At 44.2% G+C, this 16,418-nt stretch overlaps 1 long non-coding RNA gene across 1 annotated transcript; it reads right to left on the minus strand.

Moving 5' to 3' along the window:
- Positions 1 to 375: 375 nt before the first annotated feature.
- Positions 376 to 10,907, minus strand: LOC307001797. The gene is made up of 4 exons (XR_013798326.1): positions 10,808 to 10,907; positions 1,505 to 1,711; positions 1,298 to 1,396; positions 376 to 1,148 (listed from the first exon to the last, which is right to left on the minus strand). It is a non-coding gene; the product is annotated as an uncharacterized lncRNA (long non-coding RNA).
- Between the last annotated feature and the right edge of the window lie 5,511 nt (positions 10,908 to 16,418).

The following is a 16,418-nucleotide window of genomic DNA, read 5'->3' on the forward strand; positions in this document are numbered from 1 at the left end:
TATATACATACACATACATATACATATACATATACATACATACACACTTCTGTAAAGTTATAAAACAAAAGAACATGAACCATTTTTGTACTCATACACTGTTAAAACTGTTACTTGAATCTAACTCAATAAAATTAAGACAACATTTTCCAACTACTTTTTGTAAGTTTATTGAACTAACTGATATTTTGAGTAAGGACAAACTAATATTTTCGAATTAATAAAAAAACATATTATTAAGTAGCATTTTAAGAAAAAGCCAATAAATTAAGTACAATCAAAGTAAAAAAACAGATCTGCATTTTATACAGACTTAATTAAATTAGGTAAAATTTAAATAAAAACATACTTGTTAATGTCTTCTGTTTTATTAGTTTTAACCAATTTGCTCTTGGTTTTGAAAGTGTAAACCCAAATAATTAGTTCAGACTGTTAATTTTCAACATTTATTAACAGTACCAATTAGCTGCACAATGTAAACAATCAGTAACATCTGAATCAGCCAATAAAGTGCTTCAGTGTTTTTACGGTGTACATATTAAAACAGTTTAATATTTCTAAACAGTTGAAATTAGCTGGACAGTATAAAGTAACATCTGTACTCATGCATTAAAACAATCATGAACTGCTGTTTTGTAAAACACCTTCACAGTAGTGTGTACATATTTTAAATATAATAATATATAAACATTTTAACACTAACTTACTTTACAGGTCACAAGCATGAGCATCTGACCTACAGTACAACTTAGCATTATACAATAACATGACACCTTCACATAGTTTGTTATTTAGAAACATTCTTACTCAAATATTACACTGATCCCACCAACTGACCAGTTTTGAAAGAACATTTTCACTTTATTTTTCAAAGTCATGAACTTTGGGCTTGGTTTTGGGCGCAGTGTGTCAAGTCCCACGAAAAGTCTTTGGAACACCTCAAATGTTTTGCAAAGCTTCGGTGGATACTCGAGATTAAGGGCATATGTCAACCCAAGCAGTAAGCAGCATGCTCTGGCCAGATTTCCGAGATTAGAAAGGACTGGAATTCCCTCAAGGATGACTCCTACTGCATCTGGCTCACGGCAGACATAAATGCTGAAATTTTTCATTTTCAGGTCATCATGAACAGTTGTCTCTACAGCCCCCTTTGAGATAAAACAAATATATATAAGACAATCTGATTTGTTTATGAAAAACAAATACTCTACCATTACCAGCCAAATGTTGGTTCAGTTAGTTTACATTAACAGTCAGCACAATTTAAACCTGTTCACCAGACTGAGCCAATACTTACACAGTAATCAGAGATGAGCTCCTGTGCACTCTCTCCCATATATTCAAAGAGGCATCTCAGAGTGACATCTCTCTTTTTTACAGCAGTGGCACTTGGGTCCTAGTTAACAGAACAAAAATGAATAAATTATTTTTGTTGATAAATTCACTCCTTTTCATTGTGATATCCAGGGTTTTGACACAGAGGACAGGTAAATGAAAGACTTACTTCTGGTGAATTGTGGGATTTAGCTTCTGGATGGTATCTTGAGAGGTGAGAGCGGAAGGAACTCCAGGATTTAAAAGAACATGGGCAATCTATATGAATACAAGGCAAGGAATGGCTGTGTCCAAAGGTCCCACGCAGTCTATAATGTTTAAAAATGTCCCTCTTTCTTTGTACCACAGTACGGCACAATTTACAGGGCCATCCCATCTGTTAAAAGGGAAAAGAAAAAACAAATATTAGTCATACAACTATAATGCAAGCCCTTAAAAAAAAAAAACTTAAAATACAAGTGAAGATTAGCCTTCTGAACAAGATAAGCTTTAGTTCAACTAATTAAGTTAACTTGTAATGCATTAATCTACATTTTTTTTCTAAAATGTTTCCATTTACAAACCCATAATAGATAATCTATCAACCTGTTAATATGAATATTTATTTTAAGTTTGACCATGCAATACAGACACAGATTTAGCATTGTGACAAAATTATATCTTTAAAAAAACACTTCTAAAAGTAGAACAGTCTATTAATGATTATTATTATTATTCAGTCTAACATAGCCTACATGATTCTTTATTCTTTCAAGCAGACATATTTGTATAAACTAAATACAAGTAATCCTTATAAAAGCTATTAAAGAGCAATGAATGCTTTTCTATTTTTATTATGTTGTTTGAATAATATTAAGTGAAGTATACACTAAGAAATAATGTTGTGTTTTTAATCCATTCAGACATGAAAGAGTTAAATTCAGTCCTCGCGGGCTATATAACGTTAAGTTAGCAGTCTATATGCAGGGCTGCACGTGAGCGCACAGGAAAACGTACTCGGTTACTAACGTAACCTCGGTTCTCTCTAGAAGAGGGAACGAGTACTGCGTCGAAGAACGCTACGGGAAAGATATTTCTTTGTCGAGATTGAAGCCTAAAATTAATCCTTAATTTTGTAATAATGTAAAACGCTTTTCTGAAGCATACAACCTAGGCGGAGCAATACAGCTCACCCATTGGCTGCTCTGCCAGAAAAGCACAGCCTATGCGAGGCCAGGACGCTGACCAATGAGGGCGCTTCGCGCCCTTCTGCGTCACCTCCCGCCCAAACAGGCGTGGCCTAGGCCTATAAATACGAGCATAGCTGTCTAACACGCCGATTTTCGTCAATGAAGCGATGCAGCGCGGACACGCACGGCCATGAGACGCAGTACTCTAGGGGTGTGCATTGGCACTGCCCTCACAATTCGATTCGATTACGATTCACCAGGTAACGATTCGATTCAATTCGATTCTACGATGCATTGCGATGCATCAAAATTCTACTGCACACAAGGCAAATTTATCATCAGTCATGAGGCAATACAAGCAGTCATATATTGAACAACAGATTTTATTGGCTGCTATGTGTGTATTATCACTCTCCTGTATCTTCGACATAAATGTCATTATTAAACAAAATAAAATTGAATGGTACAGGGTATTGTATATGCCATTTTCAAACCTGAAAAAGAAAACATAAATCACTGCTTTCAAGGGCTGTAATCTCCCAGTCGATTAGTCGATTGTTGGTCGATACGTTCTGGCTTGACAAAAATTCTGATTGGTCGATTTTTTGCCGCGTTCATTTCATCAGTTTTGCCGCGTTCATTTCATCAGTTTTGCCGCGTTCATTTCATCAGTTTTGCCGCGTTCATTTAATCCGTTTTGCTGCGTTCATTTCATCAGTTTTGCTGCGTTCATTTCATCAGTTTTGCCGCGTTCATTTCATCAGTTTTGCCGCGTTCATTTCATCAGTTTTGCCGCGTTCATTTCGTCAGTTTTGCCGCGTTCATTTCGTCAGTTTTGCCGCGTTCATTTCATCAGTTTTGCCGCGTTCATTTCGTCAGTTTTGCGCGTTCATTTCATTCGTTTTGCGCGTTCATTTCATCAGGTGGAAAGCACTAATTGCTAATGGGGGTGTTTTCAGAGCACCCCTGTTTCACAGGTAACAGTCTGTCTTCAGAACACCCCCCTTGTTTTCACTTCTTTTGGATTAGCCCAACCCACCGGAGAAGAGAGACAGATTGAAGAAAGTAGGCTACTAGAAGGTTTGCTGAATATTATTTATTTAATTGAGAGCGTTTAATTCATAGTCAGTCCTCCTCTACCATGTCAACAAAGACATCGGCAGTGTAGCAGCATTTTTTTTTTAGAAGACGGGAAAAAATGATTGGACCCTAATGCGCAGTGCCACTGTTTGTATTCGTTTTGCCTCTATGCTTTATTTTTCAGTTATGCACTTTATTTCGTTTTTGCTCTTGATCTGGTTTGTTTAATAAATATAATTGTTTTATTCAAATGGACGTGCCTTTTGTGTTTAAGAGTAAAAGCTTTATGTTAATAGTCTATTCGTGTCTCAGCCGCGAAGCTGCGCTCCTGTGTTCAGCCTCGTCTTGTCTAGTTTCCCGTTCTTCGTAGAATCCGAAATGTGCCCAGATGTCCGCTTTCCAAGCTTTGAGTGCGTTTTTAATTACTCGTCTATCGCGGTCATCTCCCTCCGCCTCAGCCGTCTTGATTGTTGTTGTTGTTAAGCCCACGGAAGTAATAAACTTCACAACTTTATTGTCCAACTCAAGGCCAAAAAATAAACAGTGACATAATCGATTATGGCACTTTGCCGTATCGATGCTGAATCGTGCATATCCCGCATTGCGATGCATCGCCGAATCGATTATTGTTGACACCACTACAGTACTCGTTCCCTCTTCTAGAGAGAACCGAGGTTACGTTAGTAACCGAGTACGTTCTCTTACGTAGAGTTCTCTCGTACTGCGTCGAAGAACGCTACGGGAACCCCATGTAAAACGCCGTGCGTGCTCTTGGACCGACACAGACACCTAAGGGCGCGCGCGCCCTGGTATACAAGTGCCTACCCCAAGAAGTATAGGGAGAGCGGCTAAATTAGCATCATCCCTTTATAGTAGTGCCTCTTAAGGCATAACAGCATATATATGTAAATATAGATATATATGAGGGGTAATAGCATGCTCATGGGACACATTGTCAGTGAGTGATGCTTAAACATTGAAGTGACCTGGGCCGCAGCGCGGGGCAGGAACACTTATACATATTAACATTGAAGTGACCTGGGCCGCAGCGCGGGGCAGGAACACTTATACATTTTAAACATTGAAGTGACCTGGGCCGCAGCGCGGGGCAGGAACACTTACACATAGTCTTCTAGACCGAGAGCAGTTTAGCCTGCAACGCAGGAACCTCTAGGTTATAGAACCTAATAAATGTAGACGGGGAGGCCCAGCCTGCCGCCATACAGATATCTTGTAACGAGATTCCGCTATACCAAGCCCATGAAGAGGCCATGCCTCTCGTGGAATGTGCTCTGACGCCCAAAGGGCATTCCAAACCTCTAGATGCGTAGGCTAGCGCAATGGCGTCCACTACCCATCGAGACAGACTCTGTTTCGTCGCGGCTCGCCCCTTGGAGCGTCCGCTGAACGAAACAAAGAGCTGCTCCGTCTGTCGAAAAACAGCGGAGCGGGACACGTAAGCTCTTAATGCCCTGACCGGGAAAAGGGAGCTATTTCCGTCCTCTGAGGCCGGCAGGGCCGACAGGGAGATGACCTGAGCCCTGAACGGTGTGTTGAGGGACTTAGGCACGTACCCATGCTTCGGTTTCAATACGACTACAGAGTCGTTTGGCCCGAACTCCATACAAGAAGCTCTCACTGAGAGCGCTTGCAAGTCTCCCACACGCTTCAGTGAAGCGAGAGCCAAAAGAAACACGGTCTTGAAAGACAGGTGTTTCATGTCAACTGAGTGAATAGGCTCGAAAGGGGCCCCTTTCATAGCGTTCAACACTGTAGAAAGGTCCCAAACGGGGACTGAGGGGAGGCCTTGGAGGGTTTAACCTCCTGGCGCCTCTAAGGAAGCGGACCACCAGGTCGTTCCTGCCTAGTGAACGGCCAAGCGTTGGATTAACGAACGCTGATATGGCAGCCACATAGACTTTGAGCGTGGATGGGGTTCTTCCCTTATCCAATAGCTCTTGCAAGAAGGAGAGAATCTCCGGTTCTCCACACTGAAGTGGTGACAGACCTTGATCTGAACACCATCCAGAGAACACCGACCATTTGGAAGCGTAGAGCCGTCTAGTAGACGGAGCCCTAGCTTGCTCGATCGTGTCTAACACTCCTCTTGGGAGGTTAGCGGGTACCCGTTTATGGCCCATACGTGTAGGGACCAAAGCTCGGGGTGAGGATGCAGAATCGCGCCCTTGGCCTGTGAGAGGAGGTCTCTCCTCACTGGAATCGGCCACGGGGCAGTACTTTTCAGTCGCATCAAAGCTGGGAACCAGGTCTGATTCGTCCAGTATGGAGCAACCAGTAGTACTGAGCATCCGCTCTCCTTGATACGCTCCAGCACTTGAGGCAGGAGTGAGACAGGAGGAAAAGCATAGAGCGGACGGCGGGGCCAGACTCTGGCCAGCGCGTTCGTGCTCTTTGAAAAGAATTCTGGGCAGTGAGCGTTTTCCTGGTTTGCAAACAGGTCTATTTCCGCTCTGCCGAACCCTTTTCCACAGCAGACGCACTGTCTGTGTGTGTAGGGACCACTCTCCCGTAGGAACATTGTTCCGTGAGAGTCTGTCCGGGCCTACGTTCAAGTGGCCTGGCACGTGTATTGCTCTTAACGAGCGCAGGTTGTGCTGGGCCCACACCAGTATGCGTTCCGCTAACCTGAATAGGTTTCGGGACCTCAGGCCACCCTGGTGGTTTATGTAGGCTACTACCGACACGTTGTCCGAGCGGACCAGGACGTGGTGTCCTTTTATCCGGGGACAGAAGCGCCTCAGCGCAAAGTCCACCGCCATCATTTCCAGGCAGTTTATGTGCGGTAGTTTGGCTCGCTCTGCCCATTGGCCAAAGAGCGGTCTGCCGTCGAGCAGTGCTCCCCAGCCTGAGGTGGACGCGTCCGTGGACACCACCTTCAGGCTCGAGGAAGTCCCCAGGCTTACACCTGACCGGTACCAGTCTGACGCTCTCCATGGTGTCAGGGCTGAAATGCATTCCTGAGTGACCTTGAGGCGATAACGACCGTGTAACCATGCTCGGCGCGGTACGCGCGTTCTCAACCAGAACTGTAGTGGGCGCATGCGCAGCAGGCCCAACTGCAGCACTGTAGAGGCTGAGGCCATGAGGCCCAGCATTTTCTGAAATCTCCTGAGCGGCACTATGTGGCCGCTGCGGAAGGATTTCGCCATTTGCAGGGTATTTCGCCTGCGCTGTGATGACAGGCGTGCTGTCATAGACAGTGAGTTCAGATCCAGTCCTAAAAAGGAGATCCTTTGACTGGGAAACAGTGAACTTTTCTCCCAATTGACTCTCAGACCTAAGCACTCGAGGTGATCGAGTATTAGTGTCTTGTGGTGAGCGAGTTCTGACGGCGATTGAGCTAGAATCAGCCAATCGTCCAAATAGTTCAGAATTCGAACGCCTCGGAGTCTCAGGGGTGCCAGCGCCGCGTCCATGCACACTGTAAATGTACGAGGTGCTAGGGATAGGCCGAATGGCAGGACTGTGTACTGATATGCCCGGCCCTCGAAGGCGAATCTCAAAAATCGCCTGTGACGTGACGCAATTTGTATGTGAAAATACGCGTCTTTCAGATCTATCGCCATAAACCAGTCTCCTCGGCGAATTTGCGCGAGGATTTTTCTGGTCGTGAGCATTCTGAACTTCCGCTTTGTTAGCGTTTTGTTCAGACGCCTTAGATCTAAAATGGGTCTGAGACCCCCGTCTTTCTTCGGTACCAGGAAATATCTGCTGTACAGACCCCCTTCGCTCTGAGCTTGAGATAAAGGCTCTATGGCCCCTTTGCTCAATAGCTTCGCTATTTCGGCTCGAAGTAGACGTGCTACTTCTGTTTTTACCGTGGTTTCGACTTTTCCCGTGAAACGGGGAGGGCGTCGATGAAACTGTAGCGAATAGCCTCTTTTTATAGTCTCTAGCACCCATTCTGAGACCCCGGGAAGTCTTTCCCATGCATGTGCACGTGTGACTAGGGGTTGAATGTAATCTGGGCCCTGGTCGCGAAATGGCGGCGACACGAGAGCAACCGTGTGCTGTAACATGGACGCCGTGGCGTCTGAGGCGGGGGACATGTTTAACACAGTATGCGTCCCGCGCGCGCTCGACTCTGTGTCGAGAGAGAGTGCGCGGGACGAGTCCCGTAGGGCTCGTTATGCTTGTGAATAAACGTGGGCGCTTGGTGGCGGGCACATTTATAACACCGGGGACACTGTGTTTGTGTATTGACTGACCGTTCGTTAGTTCCGTTTATACAGAAACCGCGGAACGTGCAGTGTGTAGTGGTTGTGGGCACTTGGCAGTGGACACGCTTACTACATGTAAAGCACAATCGACTGAGTCGATTTTAAGTGTGCAAACCCTGTGTTGAACGGGGCTGCCCGTAGGGCTCGTATATTTGTGAATAAATGTGGGCGCGTGGTAGCGGGCACATTTATAACACCGGGAATACTGTGTTTGTGAACTGACTGATCGTCCGTTGGTTTCGTTTTTACAGAAAACCGCGGAACGTGCAGTGTGTAGTGGTTGTGGGCACTTGACAGTGGGCACGCTCACTACATGTAAAGTACAAACGACCTGAGTCGTTTTTTATGTGTGCAGACCCTGTGTTGTACGGGGCTGTGCTTGCACGGGTTGAAAAACCGGGCTCTGGTCGCGAAATGGCGGCGACACGAGAGCAGTCGTGTGCTGTAACATGGCGTGATGCGGGGGCGCGCTTATCGAGCGGGCAGCCCGCGCGCGCGCTCAGCTCTCTCAGCTGAGAGAGAGAGAGAGAGAGCACGCGGTGCGAGCTCCGTAGAAACCATGTTGACATGTAGCTTGTAGTGATTGTGGGCACTTGAAAGCGGGCACGCTCACTACATATAGTGCACAATGTATTGTGTGGGGCTGTGCTTGTGTGTATGAATGGGCACTGGGTCGTGGGCATTGCAGTTACACACATTACATCATCGGCTGTGGCCGGGACACCGTGTAGCACAGAGAGTACTGTCTATCAGAACCGACTGACCGTGCATTCGTTTCGTTTTTACAGAAACCACGGGACATGCAGTGTGTAGTGATTGTGGGCACTAAAAAGCGGGCACGTTCACTAACTTACATGTATTGCACAATCGACACGAATCGATTTTATGTGTGCAAGCCCTGTATTGTGCAGGGCTGTGCTTGTGTGTATGAATGGGCACTGAGTCGTGGGCATTACGGATACACACATTACACCATCGGCCGTGGCCGGGACACCAGAAAATACATTTTCAGATTTACCTGGGGCGTCGTGAAAACGGCGTTTGTGTGCAGGCAAACGAGCATTGATGCTGATTTGGTGACTGCAAAATACACTGGCACGGTCGCGTATGTTGGGACTGTGCGAGCGAGACATTTTAGTGAAATCCGGCCGCGGCGGGATTTTAACACTGTAGCTTCCCTCGAAGCAGAAGTGCGCATCCTGGCTAAAGACGGGGCTTTCCGGGACTCCGCGCTTTCTCCGTGAATTCAGGAAGAAAAGGGCGCGGGTCGTGAGGACGGTAACGTACGTTCCTCTGCAGAAAAACAGCCATCCAGCCGGTAAGCGCATCGATGCTGGTCTTTCTCCGTCGACGCTCATGAGCGGCGGGGGAGGGGAGATCCTCGGAGCTCGCCCATCCGAAGCGGGAGAGAAAAGCAGTCTTCCTCCACAGACGCGGCTTCACCTTCCTCGTTCATGACGGACGCGGCGGCACACAGCGGCCATTGTCCGTCGATCATAGAGTCCAGCGAAGCGGGCGGAGAAGCTGGCGGCAGCAGCGGCGAGCACCTCGTGGTGAAGGGAGGTTCCGGGCTCTGCTAAGCACGGCGCTTTTCACGGCGCGGCACTACAGCAGGCGGAAAAGATGCAGCTTCAGTAAATGAACGCCAGGCGAGTCCGCAGAGTCACCGTAGGCATCAAATTACAGCGATGGCAGCCGCCATCGACGAGAGCTGAAGCTGCGTGATACTCACAGGCAGGAAACACAGCACGTGGTCCCTGTCGCTGAGCGGGGCTCTACACGAGCCACAGGAGGTGCGAGGCATCTTGAAAAAGACGCTCGGCTCTCTAGTGGTGGAAAAACTGTGTGTCGCGACGGCGAACACACACACAAAACACACACACATAATGTAAAGGATATTCCACGCCGGAGAAGCGCAGCAGGGAACGGCGGCTGAAGGCGGCGAAGACCAGCGGCTTCAGGTAAGGGCTCGTCCTGCTGAGGTGCTTGTTCCAAACGGCTGTGGCGGCTCGAATCCAATCCAGCGATGCGTGCAGCTTCGTTGAATTTTAGAAAATCGGCGTGTTAGACAGCTATGCTCGTATTTATAGGCCTAGGCCACGCCTGTTTGGGCGGGAGGTGACGCAGAAGGGCGCGAAGCGCCCTCATTGGTCAGCGTCCTGGCCTCGCATAGGCTGTGCTTTTCTGGCAGAGCAGCCAATGGGTGAGCTGTATTGCTCCGCCTAGGTTGTATGCTTCAGAAAAGCGTTTTACATTATTACAAAATTAAGGATTAATTTTAGGCTTCAATCTCGACAAAGAAATATCTTTCCCGTAGCGTTCTTCGACGCAGTACGAGAGAACTCTACGTAAGAGAACCTCTTTCGCGTCGTCACTCTTATTCAGATTATCTATATTTCTGCTCTTCTCTTTCTCCCAGACGTTTTTTTGAACGATTGACATGCATCAAGCGCATGCCAACTCCTGTTCAGTCAGGTAAATCAGTAGGCTACGTTACAAAATGTAGGCCTAACATTACGCATCTACCACAAACGCAAATCAGTTCTGAATGGATCTCTTCCCTAATAGTTTCTCCCTAACATTAACGTTTTTATTTGCCATTATTTGTAGGTTTTAATTTAACGTGTTAGTTATGGTCTCGTTTTTGTCTGTGAAAAAATGTTTGAAAAATGAAATTAACACTGCACTCTCAGTTCACTGGCAAACTTACAAACACATTTGAAAAATTAAACTATCACACAAAGACAACATTACTTATACAACGCACACACATCGATTTATACACTAACAGTTAGCTGCTAACGTTAACATTATGTGGCTCAAGTTAGCTGCTACTTTCGAGCTGTTTGAGAGCACATTAAAAATGGCGACCGACGGTCGCAAAAGTTTGTAAGAAACAGAGCAATGGTTTTGCAGATTGTACAACATAAACACGTTAATTAGGCTAACATCTAACTTTAAAAAATACAAAAAGTTACTTACATGGCTCAGTGTTCGAATAAGCTTCTGTCCTGGAACGAGAGTGAAGGATTTGCCCGCGGGCTTGAACTTTCCGTTGCTGCAGGTGGGCGGGGTCGTTTTTTTACGTCTGATATAAACTTTTAAAATGAGTTTTGTAAAATCAATTTATGGTGAAGTCCAATGAACCTAATTTTATTATAGAAAATATTAAGTTACGAAAATATTCACACTTTTTACTTATCAATAACTCAAAAAAACAAAGAAATAAAAATAAATTAATTTAATGGAATAAATATAGTTAAAAAAAATAAGTCTCATGGACAATAGCACTGAGCGACTTTTTACAGTGTAAGATATGCATAAAATAAACCACATTTAAACAAAAATTTGTACTTTCATCAGTTTCGTTTCGTTTTAGGCTAGGAACTTTATAGTGGCACGCACTGCTTTATGCAGTGAACCAGGAGTGGGTTACTTTCTTGTTTCCAGTAATTGTGGAGCAGGAAATGTAAAACAGGGTTGTGTGGAGCTGTCGAGTGATTGTTGAATGCTTTGAGTGAGGAGAAGAAATTGTTGTTGAGCCAATCCCTTCTGCTAGTGATCCAGTTTGTCATTTAAAAAAAGGGGGGGAAAGATGGTTTACATACAAGATAGCAATAAATAGTTATCAATAGCGTTATTAATCATGAAAATGTTCAACAGATGTTAAATAGGTTGCGATAACAAATGAGGGGCGGCTGTAAAAAGATGGCCCAAATATTTTAATGGTACCATATCTATTATAGTTGCATGTGACGTACCATCTACTGACATAAGAAGTTGAGCTTCTCCTCACAGTCTCTGTGTGTCCAGACCCTTGTTTGCTTGTCCAGGGCTCCACAACGAAGGTTTCTGGCAGGACACTGGGGCAGTCCCGTCTGAGCCCAGGCCGTAAAGTCAAGATCATCTCCATTGACCCATCTCCACTCTCCTGCTAGAAAGCGTAAACCAGTCCACACATATCCAGTGTCAGCCTGTGTGATTTTCCCTAAAGCAGAATCCAACCTGTTCTTTGAGCTCAGACTCGCCAGATCATCATAATGTTGTCTGCAGTATTCCAGAGCTCCTTCCCAGCTCTCTTTCTGCCGCACCAGAACAAACGTTGTCATACAGAAGAAGGCATATGTCTTCTTGCATTTAAAGTCATGCAGTTTCTTATGACCTTCGTGTAGAAAAGCGCATTCACCATCTTCAGGTTGTTTAGTATCCCAGCTAATTTGTGTTGCTTTTTCTCCTCCGGTCCACTTCCAGACTCCAGATTCTTTATGGAGACCAACCCAGGCATTAGAAGTTTGACCGACTGCATCTTCCAAAAATTGCTGCTCCTCGCTCTCATTGGTGAAGGTGGACAGGTCATGAAAGTAAGTTCTGCAGTGATGTAGTGCATCCCGCCAGTTCTTATCCTCATTCACGAAGAAATGTTGTTTAATGAGGCCGGAGGAGAGTCCGTAGAGCTCCAGGATTAGCAGCACAGTGAGTGTCGTCTTCATCTTCCTCCAGTGAAGAGGTTTGGTGATTTGTCGATGATTAGTTGAGGTAGAGGCCAGAATTGTGAACGATGGCACTGACTCTCTCTTACTTAAACTGACATACAGCCAATGACAAAAGAGTGTGAGGGTGTGACCAATCACAGCACACCTTTACAGTCAGAACAAACAAATCAACTGCATTCAACCAATCAAATAAACCTCATAATATTTCTAAGAAAGAAACTGTGGGCAGGTAAAACTGGCATGGAACTTTTTTTTCATGTGCTCCGTTTGGTTAAAGTAGTGGTCCCAGATTAAGCTCTCATATGTACAACTTACAAATACAATTCATTTTAGTGAATTCTTCTACAATCCTTCAAAAATAACAATTTATTTTACAGGGAGGGCTGTCCTTAGGACGGTGCAACCAGTGTGGCCCCGTGCCATGCTTAGGTCGTCCCCTGTTTCAAGGGATTCTGATATACCTTTAAAACCTGTCATCATCTGACTTTCTCTTATGTTCTCAGTTTTACAGACCCAGTGGATTGTTTTCCCATACAAAAATGCAAATTAAATCCAGTAAAGCAAATTTTGAATGCCATCCAAACAAGCTGTCAAACATTTGCCTTTGTGATTGGTGGTACAGAAAGCAAACATGTACGGTTCATTCTCCAGGGTAAGAGATCTACGGCACTGACCTTGGGCATCATCAGACTAATAGCGGACAAACACTAATAACCACCTCCTTTCACAACATATCTACACAGTGAAATTTGTCTCATGTATGGAGTATGGGTTTGTCTCTGGCTCAGTTATATAAAAAAACATGTGATGTGCAGAATTTTCTATATTGCAGCTGCTGGTTTTAACAAGATTTTGCCAAGTCAAGTTTCTTTAAAGCAATGACTAATACCTACATCTAGGGATGTGAACGTCTCGGTTAAGTATGTAACTCTCGTTCCCTGAGGAGGGAACGGAGACGTTACATCAGTGACTGACGAATGGGAGTTTAGCTTAGAAGCCTATCACCTTCGAGTTCTTACAAAACGAGCCAGCGGTTGTGGCAGGGGGACATAATGTCTCCGCTCCCTCTTCAAGGAACGAGGGTTACATACGTAACCGAGACGTTCCCTTTCATTCAGTCACTGCGAGTTACGTCAGTGACTGACGAATGGGGGTCCCAATTCAATCACGCAACTGCAGCTGTCTTCCAGTGCCCTGTGGAAGTCTGAGCTCCCTGTCGTGAGATTAGCACGGAGATTAGCAGGAATACCAAGGTACACTGGGTGGCATATCCCAGGTGGAAGATGTAACACAACACCTACCCATAGGGAGTGTGCAAAAGGGCATGATTATTTTATGTTTATGGTATTATTATAGTTTTACATTGACCAATTCAAGTGTTGAGTTTGCCTAGGGGGCGAGGTTTGAATCAGAAGTCTCGCGAGTTTTGTAAGAAAGGGCGAGAGATCGCATATTTGCGGCAATGGAGAAAGAGCGCATATTCACGGCAATGGAGAAAGAGTGAAGAAATGTGGCGCGAGTTATTATTGTGAACAAACGAGATGAGTTAAGGTGCATCAGAAGGCCATAAAGTTATAGATCGATAACATAGCTGGTGAGCAGTTTGGTATTTCATATGTGATGGGCGGCTGATGTTGTGTGATCGCTCCTGAGGTTGTTGGATTTCTGTGGTGAATACTCGTGTGTGCGTCATTGCAGACTGTAAGTGATTATCTTACATTTATTTTGTCTAATAATCATTGTTTTATATTCTGTTTAATGCATCAATAAGATATTTATTCAGTTATAAATAACAGCCAATATATTATACCTGTATCACAAGTTTGTGATGCCTCTCACGTTCAATCACGTGAAGTGATAATGATGCAGCATTTCTATTGTAAGAGTTGTAACAGAAACTAATTGAGTTTGTTTGTTTATTATAGAACCACACATACACGTTCATCTACATTTTGTCCGGCTGACCTGTCACACAAACCCAACACACACACATACTGAACATCGCAGCGATTGGCCCTTTCGTCTGAGGATCGACTTCTGATGACATCTGCACCCTTCTTCCATTAATCGGACTTCCTCTGGAATACTTGGGATTAAAACTGAGTACACTTAATTATTACCATCACTTCATTGCCCTCTCTCTTAATATAATTGTATCTTTTTGACTATGTTTCTATTGTTTGTTATTTTGCGTAGGCCTACGCTGTTTTATTGTGACATTTATATTTTGTTGAGATTGTGAGAGAATGTATCAATCAATACAGTGAGCGAATTTGATCTTTGTCTCTGGCTTCTTCAGTCTTCTCCTAGTTACTGGACATTAATTGTGTAATAATACTCTAAGGTGATTTAGAACCGTAATTGCAATCAGTGCATTCTACAGCCTTCAACACAGGGAGGACTTAGAATACACATATGACTCGAGAGCAGGATGCATATGGAAGCTCAGAGGTATCCAGCCCGCAGGGTGGAATATTTTAACCTCGAGATGGCAAGGGGTCTTGCAGAGGGAAAACACGTGCTCGGTGGAGACTTACCGTGGAAATACACATGTGGGGGTTGCACAAGCGGGGAACCATGCACATGGAAGCACCTAGCCAATCACGAGGGCTGACCAACCAGGTATGCACTCTGGTGACGGCATCGACAGTGTAGGAGGAATGAGCACTCATCTGATTGAAATAGCGCACGTATCTAATCCGTGGAGTGTACATGAGAGGACACTGGCTCTACCCGGAGATTATAGAATCTGGCGAAAGTGTTGGGTGTCGCCCAGCCTGCAGCTCTACAGATGTCTGTTAGCGAGGCCCACACCTGGGTGACGCGTGTCCACGTCAGGCGGGGAGGGTTTTGTTATGAGTAAGAAATAGTAAATAAGCATCAGTGATGCCGGTAACGCGTTACTTAGTAACGTGTTACTCTAATCTGACCACTTTTTTCAGTAACGAGTAATCTAACGCGTTACTATTTCCAATCCAGTAATCAGATTAAAGTTACTTATCCAAGTCACTGTGCGTTACTATTTTTGCCATTTTCCTCAGTAAAAATTATGGCTGTAGCCTACTAATGCGATATGAAACCGAAATCGCGACACTCAGATCCACGAACCTGTGAGAAGGCAGAATCGCGAAACACTCTCCAACTCCCAGAGTTATCCTTCCCGTCCAGATCCAATGCTACCACATCTTTAAATTACTATTAGTATTATTTGAAGTCAACATTATAAAATACGTAGACCTACACCACAAAACTAGTTGAGGAGAAATTATTTAAAATCGGGCAATTCCAGCGTTATGGACGTGACATTTGCAGTAAAAAACTTAAAATATAATATAATGAAATATAAATTATCAGAAAATGCATTTAATAACAATATATTGAAACGTCTGTTTATATCCATACTCCCTTAATAAAGGAATCCAGACATTAGAAAAATATCAGTCTACACACATGCATTTTATATTTAATATGAGAGAAATACACACTGCACAAACCTAGGCTAGCCACCGGATGAAGGGTTGGCTCTCCAGAGAACATAAAATATCCATTTTATTTTATTTTTCGTGTTTGCATTTATGAGGAAAAAACAATGTTATGGATGCGACAGTTCTCCGTTACGGACGTGACGCGCTCTGAAAGCGGCGCTAAAATACTGCTTTTTCACAGAGACCTAAAAAAACAGAAAGCACATTTTAATCAATGTTTTATCGACCAATTGCCTGGATTTAATAAATAAGAAGTAGGCTAAATATAGTAGACAATAGATAATCACGACACGAGGCTATTTTTATATTGAAATATCTACTTTTAAACAGAACAATTCGAAACGAAAACAGACTCTCTGCTTATGTAATACGTATGAAATGTGCATTTCTCTATGGCGCGTTCACTACTACGAAGATCGTGAGACAGCGGTTTGTTCAAGTCTGTTATATCCATTGCATTTTAATCGTATCTGTCGACTTCTTCTTGTTTCTGGCGTAGAATCGTCGGTATGTATACCTTGTTTTTGTGAGATTGTCTGGAGATATTCTGCATTATTTTTGACAATAATTTTGGTTTGTAGAGTGTAATCTGGGGATGGTCTGAATGTACTTCGG

The sequence above is a fragment of the Phoxinus phoxinus genome (assembly GCF_949152265.1).
Source record: "Phoxinus phoxinus genome assembly, chromosome: 7".
NCBI lineage: Eukaryota > Metazoa > Chordata > Actinopteri > Cypriniformes > Leuciscidae > Phoxinus > Phoxinus phoxinus.